The 19,635-nt window shown below is 40.3% G+C and overlaps 1 protein-coding gene across 1 annotated transcript in view; it reads left to right on the plus strand.

Annotated features, from left to right (window-relative positions):
- Positions 1-19,635, plus strand: part of LOC127410019 (leucine-rich repeat-containing protein 52-like) — a 65,638-nt gene that overhangs the window by 1,783 nt on the left and 44,220 nt on the right. The window lies entirely within an intron of this gene.

Raw genomic sequence — 19,635 nt, forward strand, 5'->3', positions numbered from 1 at the left:
TATTGATGTAGTTTGAGGTGATTTGAGAATTTTTATTCCAGTCCAACAAATGACCTTAGTAAAGGAGATAGAGGAAGAGAATGAAAGGCCAGCCAATTATCTCCACCATTAGACCTCAAGAGTGAGGAGTTCTTTATCTTAAGTCTTAAATGGATAGTTCACTCAAAAATGAAAATTATAATGAATTTTTCAGCTCTGTAGGTCCATACAATGCAAGTCAATGGGTACCAAGATTTTGAAGTTCCAAAAAGCACATAAAGGCAGCATAAAAGTAATCCAAATGACTCCAGTGGTTTAATCCATGTCTTCGGGAGTGATATAAGTGTGGGTGAGAAACAGGTCAATATTTAAGTCCTTTTTGACTATAAATTCTCCTCCTGCCCAACAGGTGGCAATATGCACGAAGAAAGCAAATTGCCAAAAAGAAAATAATGTGAAAGTGAAAGTGGAGATTTATAGTAAAAATGACTTTTATATTGATTTGTTTCTCACCCACAACTATCATATCACTTCTGAAGATATAGATTTAACCACTGAAGTCCTATGGATACTTTTATGCTGCCTTTATGTGCTTTTTGGACCTTCAAAGTTTTAGTCACCATTAACTTGCATTGTATGGAACTGCAGATCTGAGATATTCTTCAAAAAATCTTTGTTTGTGTTCTGCAGAAGAAAGTCATACACATCTGGGATGGCATGAAGGTGAGTAAATGATGAGAGAATTTTCATTTTTGGGTGAACTATCCCTTTAAGTTATCTTAAGTATCTAAAGTATTTTTTATTTTCTTTAAAAAAAATAAATTAAAAAAAAAATCAGCGAAAGGAGATGCTTAATCCCGAAAAATCTTTCATCATCAACCTGAGATGGTCCAACTAAATATTATATGAGCCGTTTAATTTTCTTTTTCATTTCAAACACTTTGGACCCCTTATTTATCTAATTTTGTGATTTTCTAGCACTCCTATTATGTTTTAATGAATAAGTAAAAACATAAAAATTGAAAAGGCATTTATAAAGCTAAAAAAAGATAACATTTTAAAAACTGTGCCAGAAAGGGTTACATAATTGCACATTTAGCCTTAATTAAGCTCAGTGGGGGCTATAGCTCGACCAAACTTTAGTTTATACTTATTGATAAACTTATATTTCCCATAAAGTAAATAAAATATTTTTAATACATTTTTTTCTTACAATAACTTGGGTGATTGGGTTAAGGTTGATGAATGTAGTCAACACTAACCCTATTTGTAAAAATAAAAAAAGAAATGGAATGGGTTTATTTACTTAACCTTCCATACTTCAGAAAGGGTTCAAATTATGTTACTTCCTGGGTGTCAGTTTTAATATTTTAAGGAATGTTACATTTTTGTAATGGGGGAAGATTATGCAGGGTTTGCATTGAAAATGTGGGAACAGCTAAATATTATGTTTTTAGTAATAATTAAAAGAAATGTTGGAAATGATTAACAATTTGTATCAGTTATGAGTTCAGTTATCAGGTCAGTTATAAGTTAATATTTTTTTTTAACCTCCTAAGCATTTTCCATTTCCCTTTTTGATTTGTAACTAGTAGCCCCCAAGAAACAAGTAAAAACAAGTTTTTTTTTTTTTAGAGCAAATAGTTTTCCTAAAAATTGTTGTCCTCAAATGTGAACAGCAGGACTAAAATTTAAAATTTTAAATAATACCAAGCTATAGAAAGTCAGATTTTTTCATTTTTTTTTAGCAAATTGTTTATTATGTTTCCAGGAGTGTTGATTATTCATGTTTTTGAGACATTACAGACATTACATCAGAAATCACATAATCAATTCTGATTCAAAGTATTGTCCAGCATCATCCAATCACTGCCAACCATGTTAAAATAAAATTATACATTATAAATTCTGAATCTATGTACTGATTACCATTGTCCCATGTCTGCCAAACATGTTGAGTAATTTTAACATCATCTGCAGCCTGAAACTGAACTTTTGACTGGATGTTAGGAGTGAATGCACTTAGATGCATAGAAAGCTACAGGATGCTCCCTTGCTCCTTATTTAGTGAATGACTTAACCTCCAGTGTGCTGTCTGTCTGCACTGCTCTCAGAACAGTTCAAAATGCACCTAATTTTCATCCTAACTCCGTATAAACCCTCGGAAAGAAAATTATCCAGCTTTTGGAAGCATCCATTGATTCTCAATGTGACAATACATTAAATATAGGATATTAAGGAAAATGGGCCTATAGACCACATATATAGTTATTGTGTTTAACTGCGTGCCATTTCACGATAAATCAGCTAGAGACTCTAATCTTTTGAGTCAAACAGGTTTTATGAATATATGTAAAAACTTAATGAGGTTTCTTACCAGATGTAGTTTTGTTGGTTTTTCTCCCAAAGACAAACTCAGTTGAGATCGGCACCATGTTTTTTGGTCACATGACTCGGTGGGTCAAGAGTTTAACCCTTTGATGACAGCCTAGAGTCTCCTGAACTGAGATCAGTCGGTTTAAATTAAATGATGCATTGCCTTTAGCGAAACCAAAACATAATGTCCACATATGTGAACGTGGGGTCTCAGGAGGTTAAATATCAATTCAACAAATTTCGTCAGATTATGACCTTTGAGGTTGAACAGACCAAAATCTCTTTATTAATGAGGCAGTACGATACATACAATTGATGTGTTTTAAAAAAAAAAAAATCCTTTTCATGCTAGGACAATTCATGTTTATATAATACTTTAGCTGTTTTTTTAATGTATATATATATATATATATATATATATATATACACACACACACACACCGTGGTCTGTTCTAATACTCGATTCTGATTGGCTGGAATGCATGCAGTTCAAACCGTTGAATGCACAGGTAGTTTCGGTCAGTTTTAATCACCGTTCGATATTAATGCACTGTTTGTAACCATAGCAACATAACATTACAGAGGAAACAGAATGAACTATAACAATTGAAAACATTTCCTAACCACTTTTATCAGCATTGATAATATAACGGAATTCAGCTTGTTTTGCATGGAGGGTGAGAGAAGGAAATCAGGACCTATTAAATGCGTCTTTCGCTGTCCAGAAAGGCGATGCAAGATGATTAAAACTATAATGTGTTGTAATGTGTATATTATGTTTCTGTGCTGATGTGCCACTAGAGGCCGCACTACTTTGTCTCTGCGTCTGATTTAGAACAGGCGGAGCTGCAGATCTAATGGCCCTTAGATAAAATGAACTGTTATTTTTTATTCTTCCAGTCAAAATTTGCACTGCAAGAAATATATTACAGCTGTAACTAAAAAATTCTGGCAAGTGACCATGGTATAAGAGGGATAATCCATGGCTAGGTGTGCGTTAAACGATTTTAAATGCGTCACGTCGGGTGATTCTTCGCCTCCATGTCGTGCATTTAAAATAGTTTAACGCACACCTAGCCGTGGATTATCCCGTACATATGAGAGAGAGAGAGAGAGAGAGAGAGAGAGATGTTTAATAGATGAGAAGAAATGTGGGATGGGCTCCTCAAAATTTGCATTCAAAAAAGTAAAGTGATGCCACAGTGTACCCTGTTCATTGAAAATGCCAGAGAGCAATTTGGTTCTTGGTTCTTTATCAGCTGTTATAAGTTAATTGAGCTGTTAAAGATAGAAAGTTTAGAAAGAATAACAATGAACACAAGCTGCCCAATCTATCCTTCCAGAAATAAGTATATGTAGTCTTGGAGCTTAATTGCAAAAATAGAGCTTTTGCAGACATTTAGATTGAACATAAGCCCTGGCCTCTGTCGTTATCTGGGAGCAAAACCCCAAGAATGCAGAAACCTCATTTTTCTCAGTCTATTCAAAGACACACTGTCTGCCTGCTCATTGTCTCTCCCCTGATTAGATTTTCTGACGTTTTGGTGGTGCTGCGTCCACAGAGAGCAGATGGCTAATTATGTCTTTTTTAAAGTGGATATGAGAATTCTTGTCTCATTATATAATCCTGTCAGAGCACTCATCTTATAAGAGCACTGTTGCCTCTCTCAGTCTCTAAATATCACCTAGAATGTTTGTGTGTGTGAGTGTGTAAGTGCACTCTATGTCGGTTAGTGACTAAAATGTAGGGAAGAAAAGCATTAAGTATGTAACGTAATAATAATCATGTGTGCTGGTGTGTATACAGGCTATTAAGTGTGTTTGGTGGACTCGCACAGTAGATGGAGTGACCACTGTGAGTGATTCACACCACTTTAGCATCTGTGAGTCATTACATGCCTCTCTCTCTTACCCTGTAATTCTCCCAAAGAGATCTAATAAATGCTTCTATTTACTTCAGTCAGCCTCAGTCACCATTCACTTTCATTTAATCTTCTTTTCACAGACTGATCACACTATGAATTCGGCGAAAGTATAGGTCGAAAGTTCTGCTGAAATCGGGTCTGTACTTACCAAAATTGGAACCACTCCTCCTAGTGGCCGAAGCTGGAAGTGTCGCTGACCCGTTTCCACAATGTCCACAGGTTGGCGGCAAAAGCGAATTGTATTTTAGCTGTAAAAAATGTAATACAGTCAACAGGAAGTCATATTTTATTAACCCTACTCCCTTACCCAAACCTCAACCCTAAACTTAACCATCAGTAGAATGTAACCTCCGTATCATGCTGTGTTTGATGGACATTGTTTATGTGAATGCGATTACTTCCTGGTTTCCATAGGATCAGAACCTGTGTCTTGGAGATTCTTTGAACAATGCATCAGTAGCGGCACAGGGAAATGTGAAGCCATTTGAAGTGATGCAAAAATGTCTGATGGGGATGCCAGCAAAATAGCATAAAGTAGTCATTAACCTTTTCACATGTGAGTTTCTCCTGTACTGACGGATCACCCAGCGTGAGTTCTTTAATGTGCGCTGTAATAAAAAAAAATCTTACCTTACAATTCACAACGGATGCAATGGAGGACAGATTATATCACAGCAGGCGCACTGAAGGTCATATTATATATTATCAAACATATAATGTGGTTTTTAGATGTTTAAAATGATTGATTATGATAAATAATATGCGAACGTGAATGTGCTTGCCGGCTATGCGCGCCGCCATATTGTTTACATGCAATGCAACATGGGATTCTGAGTTCATCATAGAAGCATAGAAGGTTATAAAAACCTAGCCCTTCCAGTTTCCCATCACCAGAAGTGGTTAGAATGAGTGATGGATGGAATGGGAGAAGGCTCAAGTGGATTAACTAGTTTGTATATTCTTTGTTTGACGTCAGAAAACTTGGCCGCAGAGTTGCATCAAAACAGTGCGCTCTGACGGTAATGGCTTTAAACATTTATTTAGTGATTGTTTGTATGTTTGTAACATAAAAAAATAAAGATATTGTGATGTTAAAAAGACTATTTGAGCAGCTGGTTCATTATGACAACCTCTTCAGTCCCTCTTTTGCTGGTAAACAGCAGCACGAATGCAGATCACACCGGTTTGATCGTACGCCTCTGAGCCCAAAATAGTGGAATAACACCGGTTTGATCGTACATGCAAAAGCGTTCACATGGAATTAAGTGGAAATCACGGAATTTGACAAATTTGGAATGAAATATATGACTATTAGACAATTAATAAAATTCAGATTGTGTTGCATTTAATTTAGAACAGAGAGCTTATGAAAAACTGCTGTCAAATACACACAGGAACGCAAAGGTCTGCTAAAATAAAATTTTCCACCAAAATAAAAGCTAGACTCAACCGGATGCGTGAAATGGAAGACAGTACGACAGAAATATATTGCTACAGTAAAGAAAAAAGTAATATTCAATATAGCAGTAGTAGTAATAAATATACCAATAAAAATAATTTGATATTCAATTTTTAATTAATGTTAATGTAATTAAATATTATTTATATTAATCAAAATAATCATTATTATATTTAAGCAATATCACACATGCAAGTGTACTAAATATCAGTGTACTGCATTAATTCATACTGTGAAGCTTTGTTGTGTAGCACTTTATTTGACCAAAAATTACTCCAATGTTTTAAAAATTAATTATTAAAATTACTAAAATTATTAAATTATTCAAATAAAAAAAAAAAACCTTCTTCATTTTATTAAAAGTGTCGGAATTAATTTGATTAGACACTATTTTGGTGATAAAATGTAATTACACCATAAAACATGGAATCCAGAAAATTTAAATTGCAAAACACAGAATTTTGGAAAAAATAAAAGGGAATTTATGAAAAAAAAAAAAAAAAACATATTTCATAGGGCGCTACTAACATTCAGACTTCTCCTTTTGTATTCCATGGAAGAAAGGAGGTTGAGTAAATTATGGCAGAATTTTTGGGGGAACTATTCCTTTAAAAAGAGAATCTGATGATACCAATGATAATGAACTGAAGTCAGTCTGAGCTATGAATGCAGAATGAAATTCTGATCTAAAACGGTCCTCCTTCAACTTTGGATATTATTGACTGGCAAGAAAACAAAATTTCTGCAGAGATCTCCTCAGCAGTTTTTATCTCAGATAGACACATGCTCTTGTGCTACAATCTGCAGATTTCTGGAAGACATTTATCTGAAGAATGTCAAACCTGTCTCTTTGCTTCCTACCACACACACACACTCACACACACACACACACACACACATGTTAGTGCGGCTATCCTTATGAGGACTCTCCACAGACATAATGATTTTTATACACTGTAAAAAGAACACTGTGAAATGTACAGTAACTGGCTGGCAGCAGTTAGCTAGTAAGTTGCTGTAGTACATTACACAGTATGCTTACTGTAAATTTAATCACAGTACCTATAAAATACTGTAATTACAGTAATAATCACAGTACTGTAATTGTCATCAGAGTAATAGGATGCTGTATTTTTTATCACAGCAAATATTATATTACTGTAACAGGCATTACTGCATTAATTTTAATACTGTAAATTAATAACTGTCAAATAATTACATACTGTAAAATGAAGACACTGTTTTTGTCACAAAAATGACACATTTATTATATAACTTCATTCAACTTTCAACATTTTAAATTTGAAAATACATAGACACTAAATAGATGTTATTTTGTATTTTTCATTTTGTAAACATTTTTCATTTTGTAAACATTTTCTATTTTGTAAACACCAACACTACAAATCCTTCCTCTTTGTTCAAGTTACCCTGACAATGTAAACTGCATGGCCTGAAATTATTTTGTTAATCTTTCATGCATATTTAGAGAGTTTTAAAATGTTTTATTTATTGTTTGAGGAGTTTTAGTAAATTTGACTGTACTTCTAGAGACAAATATAAAAGAAAGAAAAAGAAAAAACAAAGGGAAGGAGTTGTTAATCATAAAGATCTGTGCAAGTACTCTATTGTTTTACATTTGCTTTCTGAGACTCGTTGACAGTCATATGTATCCTAGTAATGTTGATTCAATGTGAAAAAACACACAAAAACATGACTTTGTAGAAAACTCTTTCACACAAGATATTTTTTACAAACGAAACAGTAAAATCCAAGCACTGGAAGCAATTAAAATGTTCAGTTAAAAGTGGAAATGTATAAAAGCACAAATTAAATATGAACCAGAAACTAGAATTTTAAACAATAAAATGTCTATGACTGACTTTATTGTTCCTGAACTGTATTCTTCTTCCTGAAGTGGATACTTCTTCCTGGGCTGGAGTCTTCTTCCCTGCAGTGGAATAATTAGTTACTTATGTAGAAATTTACAAGCAAGACTGATGGCTCTATGATAATTTTGTTGACTCATTACTTCCCATTAGAAATACCACAATATGTTTCTACTACTGACAACACTACATAAAAGGGCAGTGGCACAATACAACAGTACACACACACACACACACACACACACACATACACTAGCTGGTTTAGGTTTTGTGTGGTTTCAGTACATGTGTGTCTGTAATGCACAAAATGTCTTGAAATTACAGGGACACTTGGAAATCCCACATAGAAACCTGAAGTTTTCACGTTTTCTGTGCACTTTAACATGCTTGATATATCTAGGGATTGTGTCTGCAGAGAAACGTCCTGGTTACTTTTGTAACTTCTGTTCCCTGATGGAGGGAACGAGATGTTGTGTCGATGTAGTGACACTAGGGGCCACTCTTGGGAGCCCCAAACACCTCTGCTTTTTGAAAAAAGGCCAATGGGAATTGGCGAGTGGAATTTGCATGCCACTCCCCCGGACATACGGGTATAAAATGAGCTGGTATGCAACCACTCATTCAGGTTTTGTGCTCCTTCTCCTCCCTGACCTTGCACAGGGTCTGTGCAAGTAGGCACACTGGGGGAAACGCGTATTTGCATAGTCCAGGGGGCCAGCTGTGTGCCAGCGCGTCTATACCGAGGGGTGCCTCAGTCAGGGCGTACCAAAGCGGGCAGTGGGAGGATTCCCGGGAAACAAACAGGTCTACCTGTGCTCGACCAAATTGACTCCAAATCAGCTGGACCACCTGGGGGTGGAGTCTCCACTCTTCCCTGAGTGTAACCTGTCGTGACAGCGCATACGCTGCGGTGATGAGGTTGCCCGGGATGTGAGTGGCCGTAGCAACTTGAGGAGCTGGTGACTCCAGAGGAGGAGTCGGCGGGAGAGTTGTGACATGCAACAGGAGCATAGACTGCCTTGATGGTTGATGTACGCTACCGTCACCATGTTGTCTGTCCGGACCAACACGTGCTTGCCCTGGATCAATGGCTGGAACCTCCGCAGGGCGAGCAGTACTGCCAACAACTCGAGGCAGTTGATGTGCCAACGCAGCCGCGGGCCAGTCCAGGAGCCGGTGGCTGTGTGCCCGTTGCATTCGATGCCCCAGCCCGTCTTGGAGGTGTCCGTCATAACCATGACGCGCCTGGAGACCTGCTCTAGGGGAATCCCTGCCCGTAGAAATGCAAGGTCGGTCCAAGGGCTGAAGAGGCGGCAACAGATCGGCATGATGACCACGTGATTTGTCCCGCAGCGCCATGCCCATCTCGGGACTTGAGTCTGAAGCCAGTGCTGAAGTGGTCTCATATGCATCAACCCGAGAGGTGTGGCAACCGCTGAGGATGCCATATGCCCCAGGAGCCTCTGAAAAAGTTTCAGTGGAACCACTGTCTTCTGTCTGAACGCCTTCAGACAGTTCAGCAACGACTGTGCACTCTCGTTCGTGAGGCGCGCCGTCATCGAGACTGAGTCCAACTCCATGCTGAGAAAAGAGATGCTCTGAACCAGGGAGAGCTTGCTCTTTTCCCAGTTGACCCTTAGCCCCAGTCGGCTGAGGTGCGTGAGCACCAGATCCCTGTGCGCACACAACACATCCCGAGAGTGAGCTAGGATTAACCGGTCGTCAAGATAATTGAGGATGCGGACACCCACTTCCCTTAGCGGGGCAAGGGCTGCCTCTCGACCTTCATGAAGACGCGAGGGGACAAGGACAGGCTGAAGGGGAGGACCTTGTACTGGTATGCCCAGCCCTCGAAAGCAAACCGCAGGAAGGGTCTGTGTCGAGGTAAGACAGAGACGTGGAAGTACGTGTCCTTCAGGTCTACCGCCGCAAACCAATCTTGATGCCGGATGCTTGCTAAAATGCATTTTTGCATCAGCATCTTGAACGGGAGTCTGAGCAAGGCCCGGTTCAGTACTCGCGGTGTACCACCGCCTTTCTTTGGTACAATGAAATAGGGGCTGTAAAACCCTTTCTTCATCTCGGCTGGAGGGACAGGCTCTACCACACCCTTCTGTAGAAGGGTAGCGATCTCTGCACGCAAGGTAGCGGCGTTCTCGCCCTTCACCGAGGTGAAGCGGATGCCGCTGAACCTGGGCGGGCGCCTGGTGAACTGAATCGTGTAGCCGAGTCAGTCGGTCCGGGTCAGCCATAGCGACGGGTTGGAAAGCGTGAGCTACGCTTCAAAACTCCGGGCGAGGGGGACCAAGAGGATAATCACGTCGGACGTACCGGCGGGTGGGGCCTCACGGCGGGGCGGAGCCTGTGGCCATGCTGAGTCCAGAGACATCGAGGCACTTACCTGGCTCCTCATGCCCACCATATGATTGGTCGAGGAGGGGGGAGGAGGAACATCATCCCCTCAGTCCATCGGAATCAACCCGGTGTGGGCATGTTTGTGCCACAGCTGGGCACGCAGGAGTGGGGGGGTCCGCCGCTGGAGCGCCAAACCTGCCAAAATGGGACGGTGGACAGCGGTTGTGATGACGGCCGTGCGTACCTGACATGTGACCCAGAGAACAAGGAAACCACTCTTTTGTTGAAGTTTTGGGTACCGCAGCCTCTTGGGCATGCAGCGAAAAATGAAACAAAAGATTCTCCTCCCGGCCTTCCACTGGGGGATGGAGTGGTCTGTCTACAAGCTCTGTAGAAGCGGGTCTCCTCGCCCCTAGGTCGCCCATCTCAAGGGCGCTTCGAAGCCTTCCTAGGGTTCTTGGCGGCCGGCCGTAAGATGGGTAGCATCTGCTTCCTGCGGTGGGTTCCACACCGGGGCTGGGCCGCGGGGGCGGGCTGCAGCGTAGCCAGTGCTGCTGCTGCAGAAGGACGCCCTTGGCAACGAGCAGTGGGGTGCGGGGTCTTGAGCCGCGCCGGGGCAGGATGTGTTGAATGGCCACCATCTGCTGCTTCACTGCCGAGAACTGCTGGGCAAAGTCCGAACAGGCCAACCTGGGAGATGGGGGCGTCAAGGAACCGTGCTATATCAGCCTCTCTCATGTCGTCCAGGTTGAGCCAAAGGTGGCTGTCCTGGACCACCAGGGTGGACATCACCTGCCCGAGAGACCGCGACATGACCTTCGTCACCCGGAGAGTGAGGTCGGTCACCGAGCGCAGTTCCTGCATCAATCCCAGGTCAGAACTACCATCGTGCAGCTCTTTTAGCCGCTTGGCTTGGTCTCCCTGCAGGAGAGCCATGGCATGCAGGGCGGAGGCGGCTTGTCCAGCGGCACCGCAGGCCTTAGCTGTCAGAGACAACGTAAACCTACAGACCCTGGATGGGAGCTTCGGGCACCCATGCCAGGTGGTGGCGCTTTGCGGGCACAAGTGCACCGCGAGCGCCTTATCCACCTGGGGGATCACTGAATACCCCTTTGCCGTCCCACCATCGAGGGTAGTGAGAGCAGGGGAGCTGAAAGATCGGGACCGGGTAGTAAAAGGTGCCCCCCATGATCTTGTCAGCTCCTCATGCACTTCCGGGAAGAAAGGAACCGGGGCGGGGCACGGCCGTGAGTGGTGCTCTGGGTTCAGGCCCGCTTCAGTACTAGCTAGAGAAAAACGAGTGACAAGCTTCTCAAAACGGAGCTAGCTAGCACACCAACACACACATATACACGCGGGCACACACAATTCCAACTGAACTTTTATCCAGTAATGTTAATGTAACTGATGACGTTATCAACTAAATGTCACCAGATAACAAAATCTATAAAAATTTCATGTGCAAATAGTTTCTTTTGGTAATATTATTCACACTAGATTACTAGCTAAGGAGGGTGCCTCTCTCTACTTCTCTCTCCCAGTGCACTCTTAAAGTTAGACACACAGGTAACATGAGGAAACTGTGCTAAATTAACGTAGCATTGCAAAATAATGAGCAAAGTTATCTTGCTGAAGTCAAAGGCTGAAGAACGTGTGGAATCTTGTCAGTATGCTCTTGCAACAAAATAGTGTGGAGAAAAGCAGGTGTCCATCAGCATATCGTTATACTCCCATCATTTGTGTAACTGTTAACATTATGGAGGATATAAAGATGTCGGGTCCTCTGTCTGCATGATAACAAAAACTAGAAAACATTTGTGTTGGAAATAATGCAAAGTGTACTATCAGCAAAATCAGATTATTGTTTCTACTGCTGAAAAAATTATCCCGCTCAAAATGACAGAATTGTGATTCACAGGAAATTTGACCATGATGCTTTGCAGATCTACAGCAACATGCTATATACAGGTTCTACAGTAAGCATTAGTTTATTATACAGTAATAATGCTGTGAAACTACAGAAATGTGTTACAGTGTACTGTACAAACTATAGATTATATCCCCTAAACCTAACCCTCACAAAAAATGTCCTGCATATTTACATTTTCAAAAAAACATTGTTTAGTATGTTTTTTAAGCAATTTGAATTATGGGGACACTAGAAATGTCCTCATAAACCACATTTATAGCATAATACCCTTGTAATTACCAACCTAAAATGTCCTCGTAAACCACCCAAACCCAAACCCACACACACACACACACACACACACACACACACTTACTCTTAGCTTGAAGACCTCAAGTGTTTTGACACACGAAATTTTGAAGTATTTCTTTTAGAAACAGGAACAGAACCTATAAAAGGGCTTCTCATTTAAAAAAAATAAAATAAATTCAATAGCCTTTCGTTTTTGTCACATCCTAGCAAAACTAGGATTTGCTTCTAGCTATTAGTCGGTGGCAAGTGGAAAACATCATTAGCTCTCTTTTAAAACAACATACTTAAATGGAAAGTCCCCACTATGCCAGAAAAACCAACCTGTGTATGTGTAAGTGTGTAAGTAAGTCTGCTAAAACCACTTCTCTATTTGTCCTGGGCCTCAGAGAGTCACCAGTTTCATTAACTTGCACAGTCAAGACTTGCTCCTTTGGGGCTACCTCTGCTCTCATTGCTGTTTGGTGTGTGTTAGTGTGAAGTGTGTAGTCATCAGTGTCAATGAGGTGTCTTTTGCTGAGAAACTCAGTTTCCCCACTTTCTCTCTGGCCTTAAAATCTAAAAGCCCCTACTGACTTTGAACCAAGTTTTACTTCAAATGAACAGAATGAACTGAAGGCTGATGAGGCATCATAGAATAGGAATATCATTCACTTTGAGTCCGTCTCTTTCTATAGTGTGTTGAAGTGTTGTCACATGGATGTGTGTGTTTGGATGATCAGATGTGAGAGGTAATTGTGAGTCCTCTGGCATAGTAAATGCAGCGTATGCGAGTGTGGGTGTCGCATACTGAGTGGATGCAGAGGCATGTGGCGACGCCAGATGCTCGTGCTAATAGGGTCTGATTTAAAAGTAAGCCTGGGGCTCATGGTAAGTTGCTAAATTTGGGCACAAAGGGAATGTAAAAAGAATGTGACAATCGTATGTAGTGTGTTTATAGATACTATGTAAAGGTGCACTCAGTAATTTTTGCCTCACTATAAAAGTTTTACTTCTAAAGACATGAATTGTAATTTTAAAACATATGTATAAAATCATGAGCACTCACATGGGATGAGGACACCATTTATATCAGTAACCTTATAAAAGCTGTTTTATTCTACATGGAGAGGGTCCCCTCATGGGGGCGGCCATGTTATGATCACTTGACCAGCCTAATACTACTCGCTAATCTCAGTAACCGCCCTATAAAAGGACACTTTTACTCATGAATTTAATTATTCATGGCCCACTGTAAATAATACATTTTTAAAATGGCATCAATAACTGAAATTGATTGTGTTTGAATGATGCTGCATCCATGCCACTAGGTGTCAGTGTAAATCCAAGAGTAAATACTCAGTTATTTTTTTTAATGCTGTAGTAATGCATATATTCACTTTGACATAAAAAAATTTCATTCTGTTCTGTGTTATTTTCTAAAGCCCTGCTATCTACATCATTCTCGGTATCTCACTCACTCAATCTCTCACTCACTCACTCATTGTGCGTGGGACAGGACATTTAAAGTAACAGTTCCCCCAGTAATGAAAATCATAATTTGACTTTCTTTTTTCTGCAGAACTCAAACAAAGATTTTTAGAAGAATATTTCAGCTCTGTAGGTCCATACAATGCAAGTGAATGCTGACCAAAACTTTAAAGCTACAAAAAGTACATAAAGGCAGCATGAAAGCAATCCATACGACTCCAGTGGTTTAATCCATGTCTTCTGAAGCGATCTTATCGATTTTGGGTGAGAATAGACCAAACTGTAACTCCTTTTTCACTTTACATCTTGCCATTGCAGTCTCTAGGCACGATCATGATTTCAAGCTCGATTACACTTCCAAGAACTTGATGCATGTGCAGAGTGCTAGATGGTGCTGGGAAGTGTAATCAACTTGAAATCATGATCGCCAAGGAGACTGCAGATATCAAGATGAACTGTGAAAAAGGAGTTACAGTTTGGTCTGTTCTCACCCAAAACCAATTAGTTCACTTTTGAAGTATTGAAAACATGGACTGGGATAGTAAACTGTCCTTTTGTGTTCCACATAAGAAAGAAAGGTGGAACAACATGCGCATGAGTAAATTATGACATCTAAGTACCACTACAATACGAGTGGTTGCTTTATATGTCGGTCTGATGCCTTCTTTCTGTCTAAGTGAGCAGTTCTTGGCCAGAATAAGCTGCAGTGCAGACCAAACTTTATGCTGATAGTCAGAAGTCCTCTGGATGATCTGTGATGGTTATGGTTCTGGTGCCCAGGTTGAGTTTGATGCATTCACATTCGGAATGCTTATTATTACAATATATTGTGCTGTGGATTCACACTTTGTCCCCATGTGTCCTCATTTTCTGACTGCTGATTGGATTGTGGCAGCTCACTGTATATCTCTCACTGTCTCAGTCTATTAGGAGCAGAAATTATAACCAAGGGTCTCATCAAGATAAATGAGATTGCTGCTTGCTCAGCATCTATTGTATCTCATAATAAACTATTGTCAAGGGCAATTTGATTCCTTATAATTGTGATGTAGTTTGTCAGAATGCACCTCCATTGTTCATGGATCAGCTGCTGGAGAGATGGCGGTTCTCCTCATTGTCAGCACTTTCACAGTGATGACAATAGCACAGAGAGCGAGAGACAGACAGAGAATAAAACGGTGTGCTAGAGAGAGGACCATCTTGACAGTACACCAGGAGAACTTTCTTTCATTTTCCCCATTACACTTTGCACAGATATTTGCTCTGATGTCATCCAAAAATTACAATTCTTTTATCATTTACTCACCCTCATGTTATTCCGAACTAATACAGGTTTCTTTCTAGACCAGCCTAGACCAGCATGGGAATTGTATGCTGGTTAAGCTGGTCTTTTCAGTAGGGCGGGTACATGTAGCTAAAAATGCAAGCAGTTCAGCAAAGTTACAAACTAGCTAACTGAATCACAGTTATGAAATCAGCCTGTTAGGAAGTATTAGCAGGCTACAGGCTACATAGCCCTGCTGTCATGGAAATCAGTAATGAGGCTAGGTAACCACTAGCTAGCAGCTAGCTATCTAGCTAATTTTGATTCTAGCTCTTACGGTTGCGAAGATATGAGCCAAAATGTAATTTTTTTATTGTTATAACATTTTTGGCCATATCGCCCAGCTCTACATAAAAGTATCATGAAAGTGGTCCATGCGGCTCAAGAATTATATTCCAAAGTCTTCTAAACCCATACAATAGGTTTATGTGCGTCTAAGAGGTTCGTAGGGTGGGAAAGGAGGAACCGGGAAACTTGGGATTGCAACTCAAAGGTAGAACTTTAATTAAACAAACTCAAAGTGGCTTTTCAGCAATACACTCATCAGATCAGGTCACACTCTTAACACAGTCTTTTCTCTCAGGTAGCTCTTTCTCTCTTCGTCTCTGGCGTGGTCCCTTTTTAATCGCTCTCCCCAGTGCTTGCTGCAATCAGAAACAGGTGTTAGACATTATAGCGCTCAGGTGTGTGCACCCTTACCGCTTTCTCTCTCTCCGGACAAACACTCGACCTCGCCCCCGCCGCCACAGTGCGGAACAGACCAAATTGAAGTATTTATGGAACAATATGAAGGTGATTAAATGATAACAGAATTTGAATTTTTAGGTGATCTAACCCTTTAGAAAACCTGGTCACCCTATCTCTGAGGAAAATTGAAAAACAGTTCTTCATACTGCATATTGATTGATGTAGAAGGACAAACAGATTTGTCAGATAACCTCCATTCATATTGAGAAAGTCATAGAATGCCCTCAACCTCAGATGTTCTCTGATATCTATATGTGCGTGATTGTGTATTTTTTCAGAGGAGGCAGTTCTGGGGTATCAGATTCATATCAGCAGCAGTGAGAATGATGCCCTCCAGCAAACATTGTTTGAAAGGAAATAGCGCTGCAGTTACATTTTGTCTCAGTGAATGCTTTTGTTGTTCTCTGCAATATGGTGTAGGTCTTCCCCTATTTCGCTCTCTCTCTGTCCCAATCCCTCGATGTCCTTTGCCCTTTTCTCTATTGCTCAATCTGTCTCTCGCTGATGTAGTGCAGTGGTTGGCTGAAGGGTATCTAGACTGGCCAGGCCAGCTCAGCTCTCATAGGCACAGTGCCAGAGAAGTGGGCGGGCTCAGGGTGAGAGTTAAATATTCATGAAGAAAAGGATAAAAGGAGAAAAACAGAGTGAGAGAGTGTAGGGACGTAGATATACAAAAATGGAAAATTATGGCTGTTAGTAGTTTTTACTGAACTAGAGCTTAGAATACCAACATAAATTTGCTACAAGCAAATATGCTCAGTGAATTCCTCAGCAAGTCAACAATGTTTCAAGGAATTTCTCAACTTTTAGACTCTCTGTCATTATTTAGTCCAGTGGTTCTCAACTGATTTTGCTTCAAGGCCAAGATTTTACATGGGACATCAAGTCACGAACCAACACAATACCAAAAGTTGTTTAGCATACAAAGGTAAACAAAAATGTCCTTAAAATCAAGGCTGAAATGTATTATTAATTATTTGAACATTATTAAATAGGGATTTGCATGAGTAATCAATTAATCAAGTACTTGTTCAGCTATTCGACTAGTAAAAACACTACTCGAATATTGCTATTTGATTTTTCAGTTTGCTTTTTCCTGCCGTGGGCAGCAATTAAACTGCTTCTCTCAACTAAATCTTGCCATTACAACTCAATGCATTGGTTGGCGCTGTGGATACATGACGATGTTAAAGGAATAGTTCACCCAAAAAGAAAATTCTTTCATAATTTAAAGTGACTGTATCGCTTTGGAAGACTTGATCCATTGGTTTGCATGACTCCAACAAGAACTGAATACAAATAGAGTAAAATTAAATAAGAATCTAAATATTACAAGTATTGCCTTGTAATATAACTTGGCTTTGCTTTAGAAACACAGACTCCATGATGTCTTCTTCTTTCTTTCAACACCTCAACGACACACATACACAGCGCACCCAGTGGACACAATTGTAACTGCGAGATGTGGTGAGACATTCAGTGAATGAAAATTCAGTGTAATTAAGCACTGCTCACAGCAGGCAAATGCAGAAAGGAAAATGAATTTGCGATATTCAAGTAGTGATTTTAATACTTGGGTATTATGGAGCAGAACGATATCCCTAGTTTCTATGAGTGATTGCAAATGTTTTTTTACATTTTTTTTTATCTAGACGTTGTCGTTTATGCATAGTGCTCATTTTTAAATAAGAAAAAGGTTGAACTTAAATTCTAAATTTCAAGTAACTGATTACTCGTTTTCTTGTGTTAGAGTACTCAACTACAAAACTGCTCAAAAAGCCCATCCCTAGTATAAATGTAGTTTGGATCGTTACATCTACCAATTTTTGGGGGGATGCAAGCACATCTTTCAACCATTCCATGTTGGCATCTGCTCAATTTGGCTGACTTCTCGCTAGTGACAGATGAATTTGCACCAAAATACTGTAGAGTTTGATTGGACGAATAGCTTTTGACATCAACTACAAAAGATATGGGTAAGATAAATGCCTATTTATTTTGCCATCCTAACTATGTATGATTATGTGGTTAGTATTGCTTTGTCTCTTCTGTTTGCAACCCTGTCAAAACAGACCTACAACCCAGTTGAGAACCACTGATCTAGACATTCTCTAACATGACACAGGCCTAATAGTTGTGTGTGATGTGTTTGGCAATGGCCTCTGTATGAAAGCTCAGACTCAGAGGAAGGTCACCAGACAGAGACTGATCATAATCTACCTCATGGTCCTCTCTGATGTCATTGGTGGGAATGAATGTTCTCAAGAGCTTTCTTCTTTTTCTCTTTCCTTTATTTAGTAAAGGTTGACATTCAGGAGAGGCTAATGCCAATGTTGCACACCAGCAAAAACGTTCTTTACAAAGTCATTTTAACATCAGCAGTAGACGAAACTTGGGAAACTTGCTTAGTAAAAATATATGCACAAAATACCATGGTCCTATCATGGTTTTTTGGACATGGTACCATGGTGCGACCATTATTTTTTAGATGTGTACCGTGGTAGTACACTATGGAAATACACATCTACACTGTACTACAAGGTCATTGCAGGATAAATCAAACACACTACAGGCACAATGCTACTGGCAACATACAACTGACTCCAGCAAACCTCAGTAGCATACATTGATACACAACTGGTATTAACACTTGGGCCCTGTTTGAACCTGATATTTAGATGCTTAGGGTGATCCAATCACAAGTGGACAGACGAGGCACATCACCAGTTTTAACATTACCATTTTTAACATGGTCTGTGCTTCAGAAATGCTTGCTTCTCATCTGTGTGCCTGCATGTAACTATCAGGCATTCTGAAGAAATATGTGAAGTTCTTATGCATGCACATGCATTCAGTTTTTTACATTTCTAAGCAGACGATGTTTACTTTCAATCAAGTGCAGCGACTCATTGACAGGTGAGTAGGTGGTGCTTCGCTGCTATTCAAATGCATTCAAACTGATGAGCGTTTACACTAGGAGCCCAGTGTTGTCACATTACACTTTACACTGTCTTTAACATTGTCCCATTTCAAACTGATCTAAAAAAACACATTTTAATATCAGGTGTATATTTTATTTGTGTTTTTATTGATCAGAAAGCTATCCATTTCTGAAAAAACCAAGTGTAAATGCCATCCAAAATGCATTTGAGAGGGATAGAAATCCATTAACACATGCATACAAGATGTGCCCTAACCAAGTGTAAATGCATCTGGTTGTTCAGGCCACATACTAAGATGCAGGCACATTTACCTTCGCAAGGGGAAATTCCGCTGGCAAAATATAGTAATTTCAATGGGAATCCACGCAATATTACATTTCGCACAATAGGATTTCGCATGGAGTTCAAGTTTGGTTAACTTTGACAGGTTTGTCATGTTTGACTGTTCGAAGGTAAATGTGACTGCGCCATATGTCTCCGTGGCAACGTACTCAACAAGCCACATGATAAGATGCGTGGGTTGACGGTCTCAGACGTGGAGGCAACTGGAATTCGTCCTCCGCCACCCGGACTGAGGCGAATCACTACACGACCATGAGGACTTAAAAGCACATTGAGAATTGGGCATTCCAAATTGGGAGAAAAAAACAAAACAAAAAAAAAACCACGCGCTTAACTTCTGCCCACGCTTTCTTCGCCCATGGAATTTCACTGTTTGAAAGTAAATGTGACTGCACCTTTAAACTTTACTCCTCTCTGGGGGGCCTGGGTAGCTCAGCAAGTAAAGACACTGATTACCACACCTGGAGTCGCAAGTTCAAATCCAGGGCATGCTGAGTGACTCCAGTCAGGCTTCCTAAGCAACCAGTTGGCCCGGTTGCTAGGGAGGGTAGAGTCACGTTGGGGTAACCTCCTCGTGGTCACCATAATGTGGTTCTCACTCTCAGTGGG

The sequence above is a fragment of the Myxocyprinus asiaticus genome, chromosome 19 (genome assembly GCF_019703515.2).
Source record: "Myxocyprinus asiaticus isolate MX2 ecotype Aquarium Trade chromosome 19, UBuf_Myxa_2, whole genome shotgun sequence".
Classification (NCBI taxonomy): Eukaryota; Metazoa; Chordata; class Actinopteri; order Cypriniformes; family Catostomidae; genus Myxocyprinus; species Myxocyprinus asiaticus.